We start from the raw sequence: 23,105 nt of genomic DNA, 5'->3' as shown, positions 1-23,105 counted from the left end.
GTGGTTACTTGGGTAGTGGCAAAAAGAGCGAGCTTCCAGCGATTTTAAAAAGAGGCTCCCTTTGAGCGGGTATGAATATTTTCTTCTTTCCTCCTTTCTTCTTCTTTTTTTTTTTTTTCTTGTGCCCCCACCCCTTTCATCAGCGAGCCCCCTAATTCAAAACAATTTTTTACACGGAAAGACATCGTGCCCTTCTATTGACGGATGGGATCAATATTCCCCCTTCTGAAATTTGCTTTTCATGGAGAGCCCTAGCTCTGCTCGGAGCTCCGCTCCTGATAGCTTAATTGTTTAATTCCCTCCATCCGATCCCCTCCCTTCTGCGTGTGTGTGTGTGTTGTGTGCGTCCCCCTCCGCGGGCACGGCGGAGGAGGCGGAGGTGGCGGAGGTGCCCCCGGGGCCCTTCCCCGACCCCGCCGGGCTAGCGCTCCGGCACCCGGGCTCTTTCGGCGCGGAGCGGGGCGGCAGCGCCGATAAACATGGCTTTCCGGAGCCGGTGAACCAAAGGTATTTTAGTGCCGCGGCGCGCCGCCAACGGGCACCTCCCGCACGCCGCGGAGAAGGTGCGAGGGGGCAGCGCGCCCGGGGCTCGCTCCCCCGGTGCCCGAGGGCGTGCGGCCGGCCGGGAGCGCAGGGGCCGGGGCGGGCAGGGGCAGGGGCACGGGGCTGGCAGGCCCCGCCGGCGGCAGCGGCGGCCCGGGAGCGGCGCCGGCGGTCGGCACTCGGCGCTGTCCGTCGCCGCGGGTGCTGAGGGGCCCGCGGGCGGGGGGTGCGACGGGCGGCCGGTGCGGGGCGGCGGCGGCGGCGGGGCTGGGCACGGGAAGTTTCGGCAGGCGCTGTATTGGCGGGGAGTAGGGGGGCTGCTGTTCGGGGAGGGGAAGGGCAGTGTCAGATGGACACAGCGAGAACAGCGCTGGCGCCGCGCAGGGCTGCTTTTCCCCGAGAATCGCATTATTTAATATTTTAAAAAAACCCAAAAAACAAAACCAACAAAAAACCCCCAGAAAAACCAACCAACAAAAAAAGCCCCACGCAAAGTTTGGATTTCTGCCTAATTCCCGATGCATTTGTGGAGCGCCTCCCAATTTCGGAGAATATCGGTCTAGGGTATCACCGTAGAGTGTTTTCGCCACGACTCGGTGCATTTCACTTTTTCAAACGGCTTTTGTTCAAGTTGAAGGAAACCCACTGCATCAGTTATTTGAGTTCCAACGCCAGCTAATGGGGTTACAGCCTTCAGTTTCACAGCGGGGAAAAATTACAGTGTTTGTTATTTACTTTCCAGCTGCCATTTAGAATACGACTTGAAAGCTTGCTGTGCTAGTGGATACAGGAAATTACACCTAAAATGAGATTAAAATAGAGGAGAGTGTGTTGGAAATATTTTTTTAATTATTTAAGGTAATGTAGCTATCAAAGTATTTTTTCTCTTTCTCTCTTTTTCTCTTTTCTTTTAAATTCAAACAAGATTCAGTGATACAAAACAAATGCTGTCTTCTCGTATGTTTTCGTAGGAAGCATAGTGGTAATACGTCAGCGGAGGCAAGGGCTCATGTTAAGGAAGAAATCTGTAGCAAAAGCAAGCATCTTGTATTAATTTCAATTGGAATCTAATCAACAAGCTGGTCAGTCACCGAGTGCAGTGGATAATGAGAGCTCTGTGTGCTGCGTAATTACTCATGGCTGAAGAAGTGCGGAGTACCCCTGCCCTGCGCGGGTTCGGACCGTGCGGTGCTAATTTCATTGCCCCCTCCCCATCACTCGCACGGAAGCTGTTCTTAGCATCAGGAGCCGGGGTGAAATAGCACGGAGAAGTTTCTTTAGCGCTAGGCAAAGTGTGCTGTGCCATGACGTTGCAGAGATCCTTTCTATTTAGTTGGCGAACAATAAACGTTTATTATCACCGCGGCAGATCATCAGACAAAGCTTCCCCCTCCCGCCTCCCCCAGGCACGAGCGCTGCTGATAAGGGAACTGCTCCGGGTGACAGGCAGAGCCGCAGGCACCATTCGGAAATAACTTCTTTTATTATTGTTATTTTTCCCCCCCGGTTCGCCTTTTGCAAACCTTGGCAGGGCGGCGGCAGGTGTCAGGGCGGAGGTGCGCTGCCGCCGCCCCCGCCCGTCGCCGCGGAGCCGCCTGCCCGGCTCGGCGCCTCGCAGCCGCCGGGCTCCGCCGTTCGGGCACACGCGGGGAGAGGAGCGCGCTGAATTTGTACTTTGAAGCCTTTTTCGCCTTAGATTTTTATGGCGCTAGGAGGCCTGACAAGAGGAGTGCCTCTGCTGAGATCGGAGCCTTTGCTATTTTTTTCTTTGATTTTTTTTTTTTTTCCTCTCCATCGCCTTCCTTTCCGCCCTCCCTCCTCTTGGTAGCACATCGAGTCAGTGTGAGTCAGGACTTGTAAAATGCATTTCCAAAGCCCAGATGAAAAGTCTCTCAGGCGTGTCTGCTGCTTTATCGGAGCTTTCCCAAGCCCACCTATGCAAACAGATTTGTAATATTTGTGTGCTTAACCGTGCATCTCTTTTACAGGAATCTGTTGCTGCGTATGACATCTCTTGCAAGCTCCCAGAGAGAATTGATGGAGCATACAGCTAGGGAATAGGATACCAGAGAAGCACAGAGGAAGAAACCAGGCAATCACCAGGTAAACTCAGCCTTACTTTGATTTATTTCCTTTCACGTCGCCTGCAAGCCCTCGCCCGCTCCAGTAAGGGAGCAGGAGAGCAGAGAGACTACGTGTGTGTATTAAATGCCTACTCCTCTCGTTCGCTTCCTCAGGATGGGAAGGTTCAGCGTCCACTGGATATGGGACAAGATCACTCGGCAACCCTTGTGGATTCTCCTTCTTCTAGAGGCGAATTATAGTTATGGATTTATTGTCCCGGTGCAGCACTTCCACCAGCAGCAGCAGCAACAGCAGCAGCTTTCTGACTCTCTTCGGTGACGGGTATTCTTGGGTGGATAATACGGATTACGTTGTTATTGCTTAAGAATACGCGTAGTCGAGGAGAGTACCGGCGGCGGGCAGGCAGGCAGGCAGCGCGACCGCCCCCAGCCCACCAGCTGGCTCCTCACCTCCTCTAGTTGCCAAGGTAGCACCTTTTCCATCTTTTCCTACGCTTTGCAATGTTTCATTCTGTGTCTCTGCCCGGGCGGGGGGAGCTCGAACGCCCTGTCTCTTGTGGAGGGGGGTGCCCGGTGTGTGTGTGTGCGTGGGAGCAAGCCCAGAGCTGGGGAGGGCCGCGGTAAGGCTGGCCAAGCCCCTCGGCAGAGGGTGGCCGGGGGAGCCACGGCCGCTGCGGGCTGCGCCTTCGGGGGCAGCGCTCTTTAGACTGCGCCGGGGCCGGGGCAAGGCTCTCGCCCCGTCCGGGCAGCCCCGGTACCCCGGCACTCGGTCGGCAGCCCCCAGCCCGCTCCGTCCGCGGCCCCTCGCCCCTCTCCGGCGTGGAGCGCGGATGGGGGAACCGAGGCGGCCGGCGTCGCCTGCCAGGGGTCCCTCCCACCGGGACACGGAATGCCGGCGGGGCCGGGGCGGCCCCGGCTCCGTCCGCACCCGCCGGTAGAGCCCGGGCTGCCGCCCCCTGGCCGTCATGGCCCCCGCGCCCGCAGCAGCCGAGTCGTGCGGGGCTGGGGGTGCCCGCGGGCGGGGAGATGCCGAGCACCTCGTGCTAGCGAGGCCGGGGACGCCCCGCACGGGCGCAGAACGCCCGACGCCCGGGGAAGCCCGTCTTCCCAGGCTGCGGAGGGGTTCGGCCATCCAGCGGGGCCGCTCCTGGGGAGCAGCTTGAGGCCGGTTGCTTTCAATGAGAGTGATGCCCCTCTTGCTCTCTTATCCTCACCCTGCAACCTGGTGAGGGCAGGATTAAGAATCCACCTTCACACCAGCTCCCGCCCAGAAGAGCTTGTCAGCATCTGAGGCCCCAGGTTGAGACACGTGTTCAGGGCCAGAGCTGAGGGGATTTTTCCCTTCTGCAGCTCAGGTGGTGGCTTATTTGTGCCCTTTCTAAGAGCTCAGGACTCCCCAAATGTTACTTGCAGCTGAAAGGGTGGGAGACACAACTAAGGGAGCGTTGATTCCCATAACTGGCCAAGACATGCCCCATTGCTTTAACATAGATGAGGTGCATCTGTCCCACTCTCCAATCTCAGCAGCAGGGCACAGGCTTTGGTTAAAAGCCTGATCAGTCTGTCAGATGTTGTGCTTAGGAAAGTCCAGGCATAGCATTCGTAGTTCCAGTCTTTTTTCCCCTACTCATCTGCCCACAAGCCTGGCAGAGAAAAGGAGCAGGGTGTGATCATCCCTGTGTTTTGCCATTCAAGACCTCTCCACATGCCCATATGATCCCAGGTCTTGTTGCTACGTAGTCACAATTGTGAGACCAGATTTCAGCCTTAAGTGAATTAGATCAGAAGCCATTTTAAAGCAAGATCTGGAGTCCTGTGATAAGACAGCCTTTTTGAATGGATCCTTCCCCAACCTCAGCTATGATGGGGCTAGGAATTATTTTTAATGTGGACAAGCCAGGCGTGGGGTGATCGTTGAGAGTGCGAGGTGGGATGATGGAGAATGTCTTTCTCTCTCTCTCTTGCTTAGAGATTGAAAGGCTGTCTGTGTTCTACTTAATAATTTCCAACAACTGCCAAAGGAATCTTAGTCTGTTGCCTTTAGTAGTGAGTGGAGTGCTCGTTGTAACAGACGTGCAGATCTGTTATTCTTTAGACACATCTTTGATGCTAGCACTCTGATCCTTGTGTTTCTCTAATACCACTTGAAAGCAGATTTTTTTTCTTGTAGTTTAGTATGTTCAACAGCCTCAGAAATAATGTTAAATTATGCTTTAAAAAGACACGATCAGCTGCTAAATCATAGTCAGTTCAGCACCATAACACAACCACATTCACAAGTGCTGCAGGAACAGCGATGGAAACACTATTTTAAACATCCAGGTTTGTATTACAAACCTTCCTCTGGTCAGAGCTTTTAGTTGACATCTTCCCTTGAGTCATGACTTAGACTATTATTAGGAGTTCCCATTTCATCACATAATGGATGTGGATTTGTTTGCTCTTTGCTTGGTTGAGTACCTTGTGTAGTATGCATTGGACTAGTACCCATAAATACAAGCTTAGCAAATGGTTCTTTATACTTGGTTTCTTCTAGTTGCTTTCTGTAAAGCATGATGAGATGGTTTTGCTGAATAATGCCTTAATGACAGGGCTGATGCATTTTTAATGCATGTATTCTTTGTCATTGTCAAAATTAACATTTTGATGATTATAGATTTCTCTTCCCTAAAATCTTTTGGGAATTGCTATGCTATGTGGGTTAAAAGAGTGAAAGATCCGATCGGAGAAATACTGGGAATGCTCACCAAAATGATTCTAGAATATTGTGTAAATGCTCAATAGAATAAGGGCTCTTGGAATGATGTTTCCCAATAGCATGATCTCAGAGAGACTCCCCCCATTCATTAGCAGTTCCAGGGGTCTGTGTGTATTGAGGGACAGAAGTGGTCCTTTCTGAACAACAGACCTCTAGGTAGTGACTACTCGTACTGTGGGTCTGATCCTGGGAATGCACATAGCTTCCCCAGGACTGGTCAGGAAAGCAAGCTTGCTCATGTTAAATCCAAAATATTTAGGGCCAAATTCTACTATCCAATGCAATAGCAAAGTCCCAATTGATTTCACTGTGGGAAAGATTAGACCCCTAGTGAACGGGATTTTTTACAATGCTACACTTCCTACTTTTTTTTTCCTTTAGAAATTGTGAATCCCATGTGCTAAAAAAATAACTCTAAAACCTCCCTGCCTCTAGTAGTCTAATGATATTTCATTAATGGTAAAAATTACACTAAAAGTTTATAGCGGAACATAATAAGAAATTACTTTATAAATAAGGGGGTTTAATTGTACCAGTATGAGCATTTCCTAGGACATTATAGAATGAGGTTTGTGGTAGCACCAGCTGTGCATTAACAGCTATTTTGGTGAGGGCATATTTAATTAATTCAGAATGCTAAATTTGTGTTTTAAAATGGTTTTTGTAGTCTGCATCCTGGTAGAAAATTAAATTAAAAAATTAGCCCAGAAATAATTACTTGAACTTAGCCTTGTCTTTAAAGGCCATAATCCTATGAAGATTTATATCTCTGGTAATTTTCTCCACTGGAGTAGCCTCGAAGGCTGCTGCCATAGGTAAGTCTTTGTCACGCCAGGGCCCCCAGAGCAGCACAGGCATTAATGGCAGAGCAGACACTGGTGTGGCAGCGGCCCTGGTGCAGCGCAGGTGACGCTGTGATACTGGCTGTCCCCCGCCCTGCCCGGGCCTTCCCAGAGTGGGGAGCTACCCCAAGGGCTGTGTCCCCGAGCACAATGGGCACATCATGCCCCATAGCGGGAGAGAGAGAACCAAGAGTAGTTCTGCTCCCTACTGTCCTGTGCAGGCAGGGTCACGGGCCCTGCCTGGGTCTGCCCATAACGTGAAGCGTTTCTCTGCTTAGCAGTACCCTAAATCAAGTGATAAGGACTGCCATTGGATTTCAGGTGCTCTTTCCAGAAATACTTAAATCTGTAGCCCTTATATATGCATATATCCCTGAATGGAATATATACACACACATGCCGCCCTCTCTGAGGAGAGGCTAGAGCATAGTAGAAAAGCCCCATTCTCTCAGACCTGACAGAGGCACAACACCCACTCACCTCAGCAGGGACCATGCTGTTGCAGTGCGTATTTATGACCTGTGTTCCTCTTGCTGCGGCAAATTTGCCTAAAATAAATGCCCACAGTGTTGCATGTAGATATGTACGGTTATGCAGATGTTTTTCCTTGGGCTCAATTCTGCTTGCTTTCTGCTTTTAAGACTACATATGATTTTGAGGGGAGTGTAGACTTTCTTCCCATGACAAGTTATTGTCTTTCGTGTTAATTTAGGTGGCTTCTAGTGTTCATAGGGTTTTCTTTAGGAAACTGAAAACAGTAATATCCACACAGCTCTACACATACTTTGCAGCTGTAAGAATAAGCTAACTAGCCTTTTTCTCTGCCTTTCTACATCACATTAGCAGTAATGTACACAACTGGATTTTTATGCATTTTTTTAAAATAAATAATGTCTTTATGTACACAAAAGGCTTTTTCTTCTCTTCCTTTTAATAGATTACTATTTTTCTGAAAAGTATCGCCCCCAGGTATTACCCGTAGCTGTTATGACACCTCACCATTTAGTGTTGTAAAGGTAAATCATAACACTCATTATTAAGAACCATAAATTTTTACCAGAATCATCATCTACCTCCTGAAAGCTTTAATGGTAGAAACATTTCCTGGGCTAACGCCCATGATGATTACATGCTTTTTATTGCTATCATTTAGTAACTGAATTGCTCAAAAATCAAAGGACTTGATTATCACATACCTGCAATGCATAGAGCTATTTATAAATGTTGGCTCGATAATAACAATGACTCAAAAGAAATTTAAATGACAGGCCAAAAATAAGTAGTCTAAAAGTGAAAAAACAAGCCAGAATTCATAGAGGTGATGGAAAGAGTCTGACTTCAAAGGACAGAGAGGATTTTGAGGAAGGTAAAGAGAAGAGTTCAGGAAGTAATGGTAGAAGGGAGATGTGACCCAGCTTTTCAGAGTCAGAGGGCAGAGGAGAGGTGAGGCACCAGGGACTGTAGGTGAGGAGATATCGCAGTGTGGCGCTGGAAGTATGCACCAGAAATGTTGAAACCAGGGCTGGAACATCACACACGTTTGGTAGTTTGCTTCCTGGAAAAACAGTATCTAGTTATAAGCAGCCAACAAAAAACTGGGTGAAATGTTCCAGAAACTAGAGGCGGTTGATTGATGGGAAAAATAAGAGCCCTGAATATATAGCTGAAAGGCAGTTTATTAATATACATACCTAGCCAAAATTACATAATAATGCCCATATAGATAAATGAAATGAGTATCCTGCTTTTGAAATTGTTCTTCTGCAAAAACCAGTGGGAATTTTCCATTGATTTCAGGGGGTTCAGAATTTCTCCTGTCTGCAGGAAAGCAGTGTAGCCTGGTGTGTGCAAATAGACCTAGAAATTATGCACGGATGCAGTGTGGCTATCAAGAAACATTTCCTTTCAGTGAACCCAATACCCCTCTAGCCAGTGGGGATGATATAAAGCAACAGAGAAATCTTCAGGCAGGAAAGCTCTTGCCTGGGAGATGTAAAATTAACTTGGCCAAGACACAGCAGGCAGTATTCACCCCACCAGGGATGGAAAGCCATCTGGGGAGGCCTCCTTGCCTCTGACTGTTGCAACTCAGCTCCACAGAGCTGAAATGGCTCCGATAATTTTTCAACACGTTATACCACTAGAAAGAAAGAGCTAGGCCCACAAGAGGTAACTTACACTTTCCAAACTACTCAAGAGTATTTCAGATTAAGTAGATCTTTTATCTGCTTTGGGGTCAATTGTCACCACCGTATTGTTCTGTATCAGCTCATCTGAGTTGCACGCAGTGTACCCCCCTTTCACATTATTGCATGAGGCATGAAATGTTGGAAAAACATAGCTGACTTTAATATTAACAATTGCTGATTCATAACCTTGTTTGGAATATTAGCGGTTCCCTTACTAAATCAGGACAATATCACAACGTTTATTTATGATCACAGGTCAAACCAATCTTTTAAATCACTGGAAATCAAAGATAAAGTGATCAACATGGGACTGGTCTTCTCTAATTGGAGAAAGAGGAACATTCTGAACCAGAACAGTACAGCATGCAATTGTGCAGCCTGTTACCAAAAAAAGAACCATCTCACTGCATCTTACAGAGGCATTTACATAGATAATGTAGATTTCATAAGATAATGTAGATTTCATATGACTACTTTTAGATTATCTGATAGTAATAGCTGTGCAAGTATTCACATTCTCCTAACAAGACGCTGATAAAAATTGAAATAAAAAGGCATCACTAGTTACTGCATTATTAAGGATTTATTTTATTTCTTTAATTTAGGTGGCAAATAGTAAGAGCAGGGAGGGTTGATGCACTAATGCTTCCCACCATCTGGAAACTCTTCCTTTAACAATCATTCTTCAGGAGATAACTTACCTGGTTACTCCAAGAAAAATGCATTTTGTATTACCTCTTCATCAAGTTTCCATGAAACATTCTTCTGTTACACAGTTTATTGCTTTCTGTTTTACTGGAGCAACTGTTATTACAGTCTTGATGCTCTGGTTGTTCAAAATGACCGCTATGGTAAAAACTGTTTCTTGTTCCCCTACTTTCCTCCGCTGCCTCACTGTCCTCCTTCCTGTTTACAACACATGCAAAAGATTTGAGGGGATTGAAGGGATTTTCTTTCTCAATGTGTTTTATTTTAGAAATGTCAGGATGATTTAATCTCCTAATTTCTTCTTCTCAATATCTTGAACTATAGAGGAGAGCAGTGGAAACTTTCTCAGACCTCAGTTTAAGAGGTGGTGATTTTTCCATTTTTAAGAAAAAGACCTTTTTCCCTGCATGTTTGCGAGGGTATGAGTTATGCAGAACACAATAACATAATTACTTTCAAGGTTTCAGTACAATCCTTTTCTTTTTGACTGCTCATTGTCCTTTTTTGTGTTGTGACATCATGTGGCTGTCGCACATGTGATAACATAAATCCATTTGCCTTTGGTTGTTCAAAGAGCCCCTTGATGAAAACTGGATCTGCAAGTCCTGCTCTATGAAGCAAGAGCCAAACCCACTCCCTTTTGCTCCTCTTGTTTAGATGCTTGTCATTTCTGTCTGTGTAAATTCTTACCAGCAAAGCAGACAGGGCCAGTCCAGACCCTTGGTTAGAGATGAACACAGACATGTTTAATTTTCTTTTGCTGGAGCTGCAGTGAGGCGGTGCTGCTCACTCTGCTCCAGCCTCTCTGGTACCGGGGGATGAAAAACTCCAGCGAGGGAAAGGATGCTGAAATGGGCATGATGAGAAATGCAAGGGAAACAAATCAAATAAAGAAATCCACACACACAATACCTATCCGGAGTTTTCAGGTTTTATTTTTTACCAAATGCAACTCTATTTTAAGTATTCCATGTTTCTTGGATGCAAAACTTAAATGTGTGCCCCATAGAGAGGCTCAGAAGAGTAGCTCTGCTTTCTCTAATAAAATCTCTCTTCTGAGATTAACACTGGAGCTAGCAGTGAGGTCAGTGTTTCATTTCATATAAGTCAGCTCATGCTGACAAGGGTCTGGCCTTCTTAGTGATGGGCCGTTTGCTGCCCAGAAGTGTGAGGAATGGCTTTCTGAAATATCGATAGCTCACCTTCACTGGATTTCATGATCAAATTTAGCTGGCAAGTATCAATGGGCTACAGCCAGACTGCAGGGCTGAGAGGCTCAGGCTTGGGCCAGCCACTAAGGTCTGCTTCCTAAATCAGAGGCTAACTCTTCCATTAGTGCAAATCAGTGGTTTATAACGATGTCAAATGAGATTTGTGTCAGAGTAGCCCAGACTACAGCCTGATCTTGGGATTTGAAAAGGAATAGAAAAATTAGGCTGCAACCATTAGAATTCCTTTTTCATTTGGTTTTGTTGTGCATATTTTTAAATGTGCCTATACACAGATGCACACACGTGCAAAGCTGCATTTTGTTCCCAAGGACTTTTCTTGTGGCCGCATGGCTGCCATTTAACATGGACCTAAGAGCACAGAGTCTTCCTCCTGGTGTGGTTTGATTGACATGTGCAGAGATCTCACATAAAGGCTATGGGATCCCGCTTTTCATCCATAAAAGGAAAGCAGGCAAGCTTCATCCCTGGCTAAACCCTTTGCACAAGATACATCAATAATGAGGCAGCATCTATTTATACATTGCTCACTGGAAATGACTGAATTCAGACAGAAGTTGGTGAGGCAGCCTGAGCTCCACCAGCCTCCATGGAGTCTATTGTTAGTACCCAGGATGACTCCTCAGGCAAATGGGGAAGAGAGGCACGATTTGGAGCCTACCATGCCATGGGAGGAATACCAGCTTCCACACTTGGCAGGTGGTGTCTCCTCTCAGAGAATGCCTTTGCTGGCTCTGCCAGAACCCAGCAGTCATGGAGGAGGAATGCAGGAGAAATGGTCACAAGAGTGCAGCCCCGTTGCTGCTTCCTGGGAAGCTGAATGCTGACTTCGGTTTACCCACAGCGTGAGAGCTCCCTGCCTTTCTTCATGAGAAAAGGAGATGTCCAAGAGGGAACGGGAGGAAGGCAGTTCTACTTTGATACACTCTGGTGCCGTCTTGCCATACGGTTGCAGAAGATTTTCAACAATATTTCTTTACCTAGAAAAAGAAAGATGCAGTAAAAAAGCCCGCTCCAGCGTTATGGCGTTGGTTAGGTAGGTCTGTGTGCTGATTGTCCACCAACGCGTGTCTGTGATGATGAAAACTTGTTTGTCTGTGAGATATTTGTCATAAATAAGGCACTTAGAAGCCCTTAGCAAAGCATAATCCAGACAGTGCTTTTGCTCCATATCCTTCTCCACTCCTGCTTTCCTCTGTGGCTCTTGTGTACTTTGCCCATATGCTCTAAAGCTATTTTGTTTTCAGTTTTATGTATGTTTTATGTAAATTAGAAGAATCAAGCTCCTCTGGTTGCTAAATTATAAATTGAGTGGAAATTGGCCGACTCTCTTTAGACTATGTAAGTTACACAAGATGTAAGTAATCAAGCTGAGCAGGCTGGGTTGGGAAGGGAAAACACGTCAATAGCGTGGGCCACGTGAGCTGTGTCCACGTGTCTCCGTGTACTGCTGCTTGCCTTTGCAGCCTCAAATATTTCTTTGCTCTAAAGTGCCAATCTAACTCCTTTTAGACCATTCTCCAAGATGCAGGTTTATTGCCTCCTTTGGTAGTTTGCTCAGTATATTCAGTATGCCTTGTATAAATGAACTGCTCTTAAATGCTTGTTTCCACTCTCTTGCTTTAGGATCTGAGTAGATTCAGACTGCCTCCTCTGGGAGCACTGATTCATTTTCCTTCCCTTCTTCCCCTGTAAGTTAAAATGCCTGTTGATTTTAATGTCTGTCTCCTTGGCTTACTCCCTGCTTTGGCTCTATTTCCCCTACCCCACACTGCTTTTCATACACCTGAGTCTTGCCCTGGGTTATCTTTTCCTTAGTAGCCCACTGGAATCTCACAGATTAGGATTGTGGTGCAAGAGCAGGAGCCTGGCAGTGGCTGGCAGCCTGTGAAACACTGTCAGGAGAGCAGGGAAGTTGGTTGGTGTCTTGGGTTTTGGTAAGATGGTGGAGAATCTGCTGCAGGGCAGAAAAGACAGTCTCACTCTGGCCTGTTACAGCACCAGTTAGACCAAGTTTTCAGAAAAAGGGGCCTAAAATCAGACCCCGAGGCCTCTCTTTACAGGGAGGACCAGTGTTATTATAAGCAGATATGGGCATGGTGCTGCTCTAGTCTGAATGCAGGGTCCTCTTAAAACTGTCCATGTTCAGATGCTTGTGACACACCAAACTGCCCCTAAGAGATGAGACTGACTGCAGCCTCAGCACAGCCAGGCGTTGGCTGCAGCAGCGTCCACATGCTGCCAGAGTGTTGGGCAGCACTGACCAAGAGCAGCCTTGTGCTGCAGCCAGCAGCCCATCCACCCCAGGAGCACCAAGTTACATCGGGGCAGAGCTCAGGCTAGCCCTGCTCTCAGTCTTTTAGCTTCACACCAGCCAGAGAACAGAGGAAAACATCTTCAGAGAGCCGATGTAGTGCAGTTCTCAGCAACTGATTGTTTTAAAGGCCCCATCATGGAGACTGAATCCCATTGCCATGGAAAATCCAGGTTAGAAATGTATTGCTGTGAGAGGGAGTTGTGGGCATTGGGTGGGCTCTGCAGGCATGGCCGTGGGCACAGACCTTTAGCAGGCAGCCAGTTCCCAGGTACTGCTCAGCCCTGTGGGCTCTGCTGACTCCAGCGGGGTTGAAGCATGTGCTCAACAAAAAGGGATCCCAACTGAGTAGTCAGATGGCCTTCAGGAGTCTCAGGCTAGGACTCACAGGGCACAAATGGGATCCTCTCTGCTCAGGCTCTGCCCTGCAGCTATTTGAGTTTGGGCTCTCTTTCACTGAATTCATAAAATACATGCTTTTTCTTTTAATTTATTAAATACTTTGATTCAGTGATATACCATCAGAATGTAGTTTATTCTGTGCAGTCAAATGTTTACTGAGGATGATAAAATATATCCAACCTGCCTTTTAAGAGCTGCTTCTTTTACTTCAAAGGGAAGGCATAACCTTTCGTTTCCTGGTGCAATTTTTATTAAACCTCTGCCTACCTTATTTATCAGGCCACATATAAATTTACTACCACTTGTGTTTCCAAATCAAAGACTCGTAGGTTGGTAAGTAGTCTTTAAGTTGAGCTGCTATTCCTTGAAACTCGTAAAAGGATGATTTTGATCCATGGAATTGCTAATTAAAGCTGCTTTTCAATACGCAAAAATTAAGTTAACAGTAATTAATGTAGCCAGCCTGGAACCTTAGGAAACTACTGCCAGGAAGTGTCTTTTGGTGCACTCAAGAGGATGCAGTTTGACTGTTGGCACCAACAGACAGGTTGGGAATTGTAAACATGGTAATTAGCAGTAAGTTTCTGGATCTCAACTTGCCAGACTGCCAGTCTGATTCTTGGAGTAGTTGTCGCATGGGAGGAGGGAAAAACAAAGTAAGGGAATTAGAGCAACCTTGCATTGCTCCGCCAACATATGCCACTGGACCAATGTTTTTCTTGGCAAAGATCTCTGACAAGGCGCTTAAAACCAGCATTGCAGCCCTACTGCAAACTGTGAACCTCACTGCAGGCATCAACCAAGCAACTGTCTCTGGCTGTTCTGTTTAAACTATGAGTGTTGCTCCATGGTAAGGAATTTCAGAGTCTGAGATCCTTCCACTCCACCTCTGTGGTGGAGCACAGTGTTGATAAGGTTATCAACAATAATGGGATTAAAAGAGTTAAAATCCAGCTTTTGCGGTAATCCCGGAGTATTCTATTGTTGAGCTATCAAAGATTAAGGTTATAGTAGCCTTATTAATCCTTGGTGTAGTGTAAATAAAAAGGAAATGTCAACCTTAATTCCACCATGAAATTAAATCTTCACTTCTCTAAATGATGATTCAAACACAGCTTACTGCAGCAATGTGGTTTATGAAAATGTGTAACCCATGTGAATTGAAGAAATCCAATCTGAGAGACAAAGGGGTGATAAAAGATGACACTTGTTTTGTTTAATATGATTAAAAAAATAGCATTCATTCAGCTTGTATGTCTGCAGAAAATATACCTAGAGCCAAAAAAGTATGCAAAGAATAAGGTAGGGACTGAATGCTCATGGTGTACATCCCTGTGAGGCAGAGAACGCAGCCGGCAGACCACAGCAGAACAGCCGTCCCTGTGCCAGACAGCAGCCACAGCACTGCTGGTGGTGACCCCATCCCTGTCCCCTGCTTGCAGGACACTCTGTGGCCTTGTTAGGGCTGCCCCAGTACCAGGGACAGGGTGCCCTGACACAAGAGCTTAACCGAGCATTGATCCACTTATGCTTTCAGGGCCAGAGACAATGTGTTGAAACCCAAAAAATGTCAGAAATGAAATGGTTGCTGAACCTTCTGCAAACAGTGAGCCTCCACAGGTGCTGGTGTGAAGGGCACAGTTTTCCTGGCTAAGCTGATTTCCAGGGAGGTGGGAGCTGCCTCTTTTGGCCATGGATGGTTTCCTCCTCACCTGTGCTGGGCACAGCCCCTGCTTACCCTGCCCACAGAGGTTGAATATATAAGTAGGTCTGAGGCTGCCCTCTGGGATGAACTATCTGAAGAGAGGGAAGGACAGACAGACTGAGCTTTGCTTAGAAGTCAGTGGGATCTAGTCTAGGTAAATCTGTTTCTTTGTGGGGAGTGGGTGGGGAATTACAGTAAGCAGAAGTGGGCTGAGTACCCCTTGTTAATGCATTTTTGACTTGGAGGAGAAATAAAGTACTGGTAAAATGGGGTGATTCAGAATGATTCTGCTTATTAAATATCTCAATCACTCACTCCAAATCTAGCAGTGTGGTAGTTAAATATCAAGGAGCTGCCTATAGCAGGAATTGAGCTCTCTGGAGGGCAGGAGGCATTGCCAGAGATAAAGTGAGGGTTTTAGTGGAGCTGTTCCCAGAGAAAGGGGGTTCGTCACTTCAGCAAACCCATCTGGCCCATGGTCTCTGCATGTCCTGGAAATTAATGGGTTTGTGGACTGATAGAGCTGGAGAGTGGGCATGTTCTGCGTCTTCATATTGCTTACTCTGGTCCTCATAAACTCTGATAAAGTTGCATAATGAAACTCAGGCTCATAAAAGAGCTCATTTTAAGATGTTTTTTTTTTTTCTTCTTCACTCACGGAATCATGCTCTTCTCTGGTGTGAATTGTCACAGCTCCAGAGCGTGCACCAGTTCAGATGTGCCCGCTGGGTCCTGGGCTGTCTCCATCCCCTCTACTGCTGCAATTGCTACCACAAACACAAATTGGCTCACTCTTGCTCTTCTTGTCTTTCCGCAGTGTAGGAACAGATAATGGGCCCATGGGGTTGTTCAGAAATATTGCTGGTTTCTAGTGCTAGCATAATGGTCCCTTCTAGGTAGTATCCCTTTCCTGGACAATTTCCCAGTAAAATAGTAAATGGCAACTGCAGAGCAGTAAAGGCAATGGCGTATTTGTTTGACTGACATTTCAGAGCCTGCAGAGCAAATGCAATTAGGATCCACAGTGCGCTGCAGTTTCCTTTCTTCATTTCCCTACCTTGGAAGAACTACTGTTAGGATCAGCTTAAGTCTGGTCCCTGCTACCTTAGAGTGGTGGTGATGCTGCAGGGCTGGAGGGCAGCATGTGCCCAAGCCTGTGTGAGCACCCTTTGCTCTGGGAGCAGTCAGCACCCCAGAGGGCTCAGCTGGGACAGGAGCTGCTGCCACTTGCCTGCTGGCCCTGCAACCCCAGGCAACAGTGATTTTGTTAGTAGGTGTGCACTTGCCCTGGACTTAGCAGGGCTCACACCAGGGTGGCCCTGTGGCACTCAGACCTGCGCTTCTCACTGGGGAGAAATCTCTGTCCGTGCCCATGGATCTGTGCCAGGCAAAGCAACACAGGGTTTGGGCTACCCTGGTTTCCACCGGGGGCAACCGATGCTTTCTTTGGAATATTGCGGGATCAACAGTTGATGCGTTTTGAACACTTCGATGCAGACTTTGCAGCAGAAAGAAATTTGAAAAAACTGGTGGTAATCATTCAGATTTGCCTGAAGGAGGTAATTGAAAACAAATTGCTACTAAAAGCTGCGGCCATGGTTAATTGTGGTGAAGCACTGTGGGTCACTCACCTGTAGGAAAAGAGTGCTAGAGGACAAATGGGATCAAAATTGTTTCTGCCCTGGTGGGGAAAGGGGGTCTCAGCCATATAATTTGGTTTGTAGGGTTATTCTGTAGCTCCTAGATTCTGACATGAAAATCTGTGCCTGCAGAGCAATGCTTTAATGGCTGGAAATAATGCAGTCAGTGAAGGCAGGGGCAGCTGTAGCTTGCCTTGGTGGCAGGGGGGAGGGCCAGGCTGTGTGGCATCCCTTCTGCCACGGGCAGGTCTGAGCTGACCCCCACAGGAGAGGCACAGGCAGCTGCCAAGTCCCCTCTCAGCAGGATGGAGTCTGCAATGTGCACAGAGCCACCACCCTTCAGCCTGCTCCAGCTGTGAGTTTTACCTTTCAGTTGGAACATTGCTGCCATGCATTGTTTTATTTGTTAGCACATTTAAACATTGCAATGTCTGCTGTTCCTGGTGCTTCTTGGATGTCTGGGCTCAGGCAGATGCCGATGCCTGTGTGAACTGCTGAAGTGTTTTATAGCGGGTCCTCTGGACGCAGGGTCAGGGGAAGCCAGGATGTGGGGTGGCATGGATCTGCTGCCTGGAGGTGACAGAAGGAGATCTACCCTTGCTGGGCAGTGGCTCCTCAGGACAAAACCTCTTTGCCTCTCAGTGAAGCTCTTTCCAAAATGCTAAAGCTATTGCAAGGATTCAGGAGATGAAAACAATGATGAAAAGGATGATCTAATTTTTACTGAATTGCACTTTTTCTAGATATTTTGATTCAGAGCTCCTGCAGGGTACAAAAAACCCCAAACTCTGCAGCTTCCTCTATCTGGTGACAAATTCCATATCAATCTCTTTCAGGACAGATCCTTGCTCCGGGCTCTTGCATCTTTGCTTTGTGCTCAGGGAATTAAGTATAGGAGCACACTACAGCCTGTGCTGCTCTGTTTGCTCCCTGTGCCAAGGTGCAAGTGGGGAAAGACAGGACAGCACGAAAAATGGGAACCAAAGTTTCTTAAAGCAGTCTAAATGCAGGACAACCCTGCTGAGTTTGTGATGTTACGTGAGCACGGACTGAAACAGCACAGAGGGTTTGGCCACCCCAATTAGAGCTTCAATTGCACCATTTCAAAAAGGACATTAAAGCATACATACGTAGCACAAGTATTAGGATATGAATAACCCTATATAACGTGAGATATGGGAAGAGTCATCACCTGTCTCTCTTTGGAAGAGAGAACACTATCGTCCTTTGATAGTTCAGCATGCCCTTATATAGAAAACCAAAACAAGTTGATTTATTTGAGTTATTATTATTATTGTTATTATTATTATTATTATTGACAGCTTTTGGGAAGACTGATATTTTAGCCATTTCTCTTCTTTTACAACAAAAAACCCCAAATGCTGTCCATGCAGAAAATCCTGTCCCCAAATAATGAGACTGGTGTGACAGTATTAGGGACATGCAATTGTGCTCCCTTGCCTGCACAGGGGCTGCAGGCTGTCAGGCTGTCCCCAGTGGGGTGGCAGCTCTGCTGCACAGGGTACATGAGCAATTGCTCTTGTTTTTAACAAGTCGGATCATGAATTGCTTCTCTACTTGGTGTTGGGGTTGAAAAATACTGTCAAAATGAAAACACAGGAGCTGACTGAGACATCAGTGAGTATGCTACCTGGATGCTCCAAATTTAGATATCATGATTGATAAGGGATATAAAATAGGTGGCTCTTTCTTCAAGCCAAAAGATACTCTGTTAATATGACGCAATTTGAACATGTTTGTTTTAAGAATACAGCTGTGTTTTACACTCAGCGTGTGCACCTGCCTGTGCAGGCACACGTGAACGGAATAACTGCAGTGTTGCAGCACTGCCCGGAGTTAGGTGCTGTAGTAAGCTGGCAGTACAAAATGTACTATCAGCTCCCCACAGGGTCAAGCATAGTACCTTTAAAACAGCGTGGAAGTGTGAGTGGTGCTGGGTGAGAATATTTTCCCCCACACAAATGTGCAGGTGATAAATGTGTAATTTCACAATCCCCTTATTTTCCTTTATTTCCTTTTATTTCTTTAAGCTGAATGGATAAAGGGGTGGGGGGAAATGGGTCTCCTTTGGAAGGAAAAGGTCTTGGCAGGACAACAGTTCTATGCATGTTGCTAAAGGCTGATGGTACATGGAGCTGCTGAACACAAGGTGTGTGTGGTGGATGGAAGGGGTTCACAGAGGGCCAGGTGGGGTCACCTGGGGCCAGGACATTTGGGAGCTCAGGGAGCTTCAGTGGTCAGGGTGGTAGATTACCGTAATGAGCAGATACAACCTAATCCCCCAGAAAAATCGCAGATAACCACCTGCTCAAAGGCCAAGGCCATGGCCCCCTAGGTTTGTCCCGTGCCGCTGCTCCTCATCTCAGGGCGTGGTGCTGAGTGTCGGCGCTGCTGGGCCGTGGCTCTGCCCGGAGGCCCAGGGGCTGCCCGGGGACAGCCAGTGCTGCAGCACTCCCTCCCGCTCGGTGCTGGGGAGGGGTCTGTGCCGGGCTGCCACCCACGAGCAGTGCGGCAGCAGCCGGCCTTGCCGGGAGGCTGTGCAGAGCTCCCGGGGCAGCACGGCTCCTCCCTGCCCGGCTCAAAGGATGGCGCCCAGGGCATCAGCACGGCCCGGGGCTTTTCGCCTTGGATTTCCTCTTGCGTATGCATAAAGCACAGTGTGGTGTAAGAGGGTGTCCATGGAAGGAAACTGAGGAAGCCAGTAAATTATTTTCTATGGTAAATATTTATGCTAATATAATCTTAAAAGTTTAGTGATTTTTTTTTTTTTTTTCCCTCCAGAAATTTAGTATTACCTTTGGAATATGAGAGCAGGAACTCACTGGAAATCATAAGAGAGAGGAGTCTTGGTTAAAGAAACAGCAGCTAAGGACCTCTCTCTTTAGGAACTTCCAATCTTTCTACTGATGGATTCCAAATAGCTACTTTAAAGCTCTGGAAGTCTGAGTATGATTTCCAGAGGATCTATCCATACAATGACTTAAACTTGATAGTCACAAGACAAAAGCTTTTGTTGCATTAAATAAATCCCTGCAGTTCTCTGGGTTAACTTGCTGCTCAGTGAAAAGCTGGGGACATCAGATTACCAAGTGAGTGAAGAAAGGTAGAGGGAATTGGTCTGATGAGCTGAGGAGTCACAGTCCAGTACTGTAACCCATGCAGCACCCTCTCTGCCCAGCGCTGTTCTTCCAGGAAGGATTCAAGCCCCTGATACCTCCGTTTTCCTGCCCAATTACATGAAATGAGATCAGGAAAAAAACCTGTTTACTACAGCATGTTCTAGTTTTTGGATCCAAACAGATTGCTGTACATTGGGTGTGAAACTCGCTAATGTTTTAGAAATTATGCTGGAACTTCTCTGACTGACAGCTCTGAGTAAAGCACTTTCTGAGGTTATGTAAATGCCTAAAAAGAAATTTAACCCCAAATCTTAATTGTGTAGCAGATTTGAGGCCTGTGAAGTCTAGGCACTGCCAGATTTTAAAGCCCTGCTGCTACCTTACATAAATACTCATAAATACTTACAGCAAGTGTCCTAAAAAGATCTTTGGTTCCCCAAGTGAGCTAGAAGGCAGCATTGCAGGGCTGCCCCATCTCTACTAGTCGCAAGGGACATGCAGTTCTGTCCACGGCTGCTCCAGCAAGAGCTGGGAACCTGCCCCCTTCACGTCCAGCTAGAACTGTGCATATCAGAGATCACATCCCAGGCAGAGGGAGGAAGTTATTTTCATTTATGATGCCAAGTAACAGGGCAAAGAGACCTTTCCTTCTGTGTCTGTGCTCTAGCATGATGCAGAAACAATTTTAAGACATGTTTATAAATTCCACCCAGGTGTTGCAGCCCTTGCTATGAATCTCAAAAGTGTGTTCAAGATTTATTAGTATTGGGCTGCTTCTGACACAAGGGATGTGGGGGACAAAGAGCAGCAGCTTCTGTGCTATAAGGAAGCACAGAAAAACCTGTCAGTACACTTGTAATTTCATGCTTCTAGATGTCATTATCCAAAAGCCATTGTACTTGCAACTATTCTGTGTGCATTAAATCTGAGGTGCAGAACCCTATCTCATATTAAAAATGTGATAGTAGCATTATCATCTCTCTAGTGTTCTTGTGAGAACTCTTGTTAGCTCTTATTGTCTCGTCCTTTGTGTGACTTAAGGCAAAAAACCAAGAGTTTACTGCATTTTAAAGATGTTTAGAAAGATGTGCTTAAGTAAATAGAAGTCTTTATTTTCACGGTTTGAATAGGTATGTAAGAACAAGGGGATTGAATAATGGCAAAGTTGATGTGACAGAGCTCACTAAATAATGGTTGTGATTAATTTTGTAGAATTGTTCATGAATAACTGGCAAAATGTTTTCCAAATGCGGCAACTTCTAGAATGAGCTGACTCATTATTGCATTTAAGGAATGGTACCTTGAGTTGTGATCTGATGCCTATTAAAAATTGCAGTTGATTAATTTTTTTGGAGGGATTGAATCGGGGCCCTAAAGGACCTGTGACATTTTTCAAACAAAATAGCTGTTGTTTCCTTACATTTTGGCTGCTTACCCCAGGCTAGGTAAGAAATCAACACCAAATTACAGCAGTACCCCCTTCTCCTCTCCTGAAGGGAGCAGAGGAGAGGGACAGAACACCTGAGCAAAGGGAAAAGATAGAATAGGAACAGGGCAGACAGGAATGACTGGAAATAGCAGACAAAGAGAAGAAATGGGGGGGAAAAAGCAGAAAGAAAACAGAAGCAAAAGGAGACAAGGGAATGAAAAGTAAGAGAATGCAGAGGCTCATGTGCCCCATGGCCACCCTAATGAGCTGCTGCTGCTGGTCAGAGGCACTGTCTGATGTTCATCCATGTTCAGACAGCCCGAGCTCTACAAGGAACATGAGTAAGCAGCAGTTCCCAGCTAAATCTCATAAGGCTTACTGTTTACCAAACTGGCAAAAGATGAAGTAATGTCCTGTCTGGCCACACACTGGGCTGTAGGTCCTCTTCTTATTTTTTTTTTTTTTCTAAGAGGAGAGCTAGCTGATGTTTCTTGCTACTGTCAAAAACAAAAAAAAAATCAGTGATTGTGATTTAGAGGAGCTAAGTGTTTAAAATAAAACATACATTCAGTGCTTTCACATAAAGTTTTGGTGATAACCAGATGACTGAAATCAATGCATCCTTATCCAAGCCCAAAGATTATTTTTGTAAGGTGTTTATACACTATCTCTGCTCTCATTGTACCCTCTTAAAATTACAGATGGGGACAATGAAAACACGTGTTCCATGCAATTACTTGCTGCTGCCTTATAAAAAGCCAAAGCCTAATAAACTTCAATATGGAGTAAACTAATAGCGTCCTTGTGAAAGAGCAACCTGAGGAGTTTTGCCCTACTACTGATAGTAAAAGCAGACCTGTCAATGAGATTCAGCCTTCATAAAAAGCTAGGTTAAGAAAAGATTTCAAAGAGTTTGGCTTGGCATTTCCAACCTGTCGAGAATGAATTCTAGACTCAGGCTGGCAAAAGTAAAGAGCGTATCTTCTGTAAATCTTCATTTTGTGTTTTGGAGAGACCAGTACACTTGTTCTCTGGTAATCAGAAACATTGTCTACCGTCACACAAAGAGTAGAGATCTGATAAATGCTCTGATCAGAATTTGTGCTTTGCTCTCCTCATCATCAACACAGTTTTAAAATCATGTTCAAGAGGAAGTCCATGCGTTCTTCACAGGGCAGGAATAACCCATCGGGTCTGAGCAGGCAGAGTTAAGGTCCTAGACACAGTGCTTTGTACAAACCAGAGAATAAAAAGAATATTCCAGGAAAGCCATAAAGAGAGATGATGCAGTAACTGTTTCTGGGATGTTAAAAATACTGTTGTGCTTCCAAGCTGCTGCGTGAGCCTGACTGCAGTGTCTGGCTCGGGGTGACTCCGTGGATGGCACTGTCACAGACATCAGCAGTGCAGAGTAGTCCCAAGCAGGTCCTGAGATTTCAACATGTAATGAGGGCAGAAGGTAGTTTGGTGCAGTGATAATGATTTATTTAATGCAACTAATGTATGTAAAGATGCATCTGAGACAGTGTGGGATCTGCCAAGAGCACTTTCTTGGACACCACAGTGATCAGTCCAGGCTGGAGGTTGATGGCTTGAGTACAGATCTGTGGGATCAAGCTGCTAATTTTTAATGGGTTTGAGCTGTTCTTAAATAAACTTTCATTAGTTAGGGTGGCACCACTAAGTCTACTTCCTACTGAGCAACAGGAAGAGCGAAAGAGCATCTAGAACAGTAATAGTTTAACACAAATTGATTTAAAATCATATGGAATAATAGGAAGCTTACAGAGCTTGGATGAGGGATGAAGGAGGTGGGCAGAAAGAGGTGGAAACAGAAGAAGAAAGATCAGCTGACTGCAGACAAAGGAGAAACTCGTCTTCTCTGTTTTCTTCTGTCAGCTGAAGCACCCCACGTTGCACACAGGAGCATGGAATGCTTGTGGCACATTTATGAAGCCATTCTTGACTTTGTGACCTGTGTACAGTAACAGGTGAACAGCCCCTGGGCGAAGTGGGTGTGCTGCCTTTTACACCCTTTCAATGTCTCACTCAACTGGGACCCACCACAGGGTCCTTCAGGCTGTGGTTTACTGAATGGTCTGCAAAGGGGCTTAATTACGGT

General features: G+C 46.3%; 1 long non-coding RNA gene across 12 annotated transcripts in view; it reads left to right on the top strand.

Moving 5' to 3' along the window:
- The window catches only part of LOC104695365, a 45,474-nt gene that overhangs the window by 1,077 nt on the left and 21,292 nt on the right, over window positions 1-23,105 (top strand). For 5 of the 12 annotated variants that reach the window (XR_005602476.1, XR_005602479.1, XR_005602472.1 and 2 more), the window contains exons 2-3: window positions 2,532-2,646; window positions 2,781-3,094. This is a non-coding gene — a long non-coding RNA (uncharacterized LOC104695365). Of the gene's footprint in view, window positions 1-231; window positions 508-1,285; window positions 1,402-2,120; window positions 2,386-2,531; window positions 2,647-2,780; window positions 11,390-11,979; window positions 12,045-23,105 lie in introns of those variants that run through there. The other 7 variants (XR_005602475.1, XR_005602473.1, XR_005602477.1 and 4 more) reach the window with 5 other exon arrangements.

This window comes from Corvus cornix, chromosome 8, assembly GCF_000738735.6.
Source record: "Corvus cornix cornix isolate S_Up_H32 chromosome 8, ASM73873v5, whole genome shotgun sequence".
Taxonomy (NCBI): Eukaryota; Metazoa; Chordata; class Aves; order Passeriformes; family Corvidae; genus Corvus; species Corvus cornix.
This window is presented reverse-complemented; position numbering and strand designations above follow the sequence as displayed.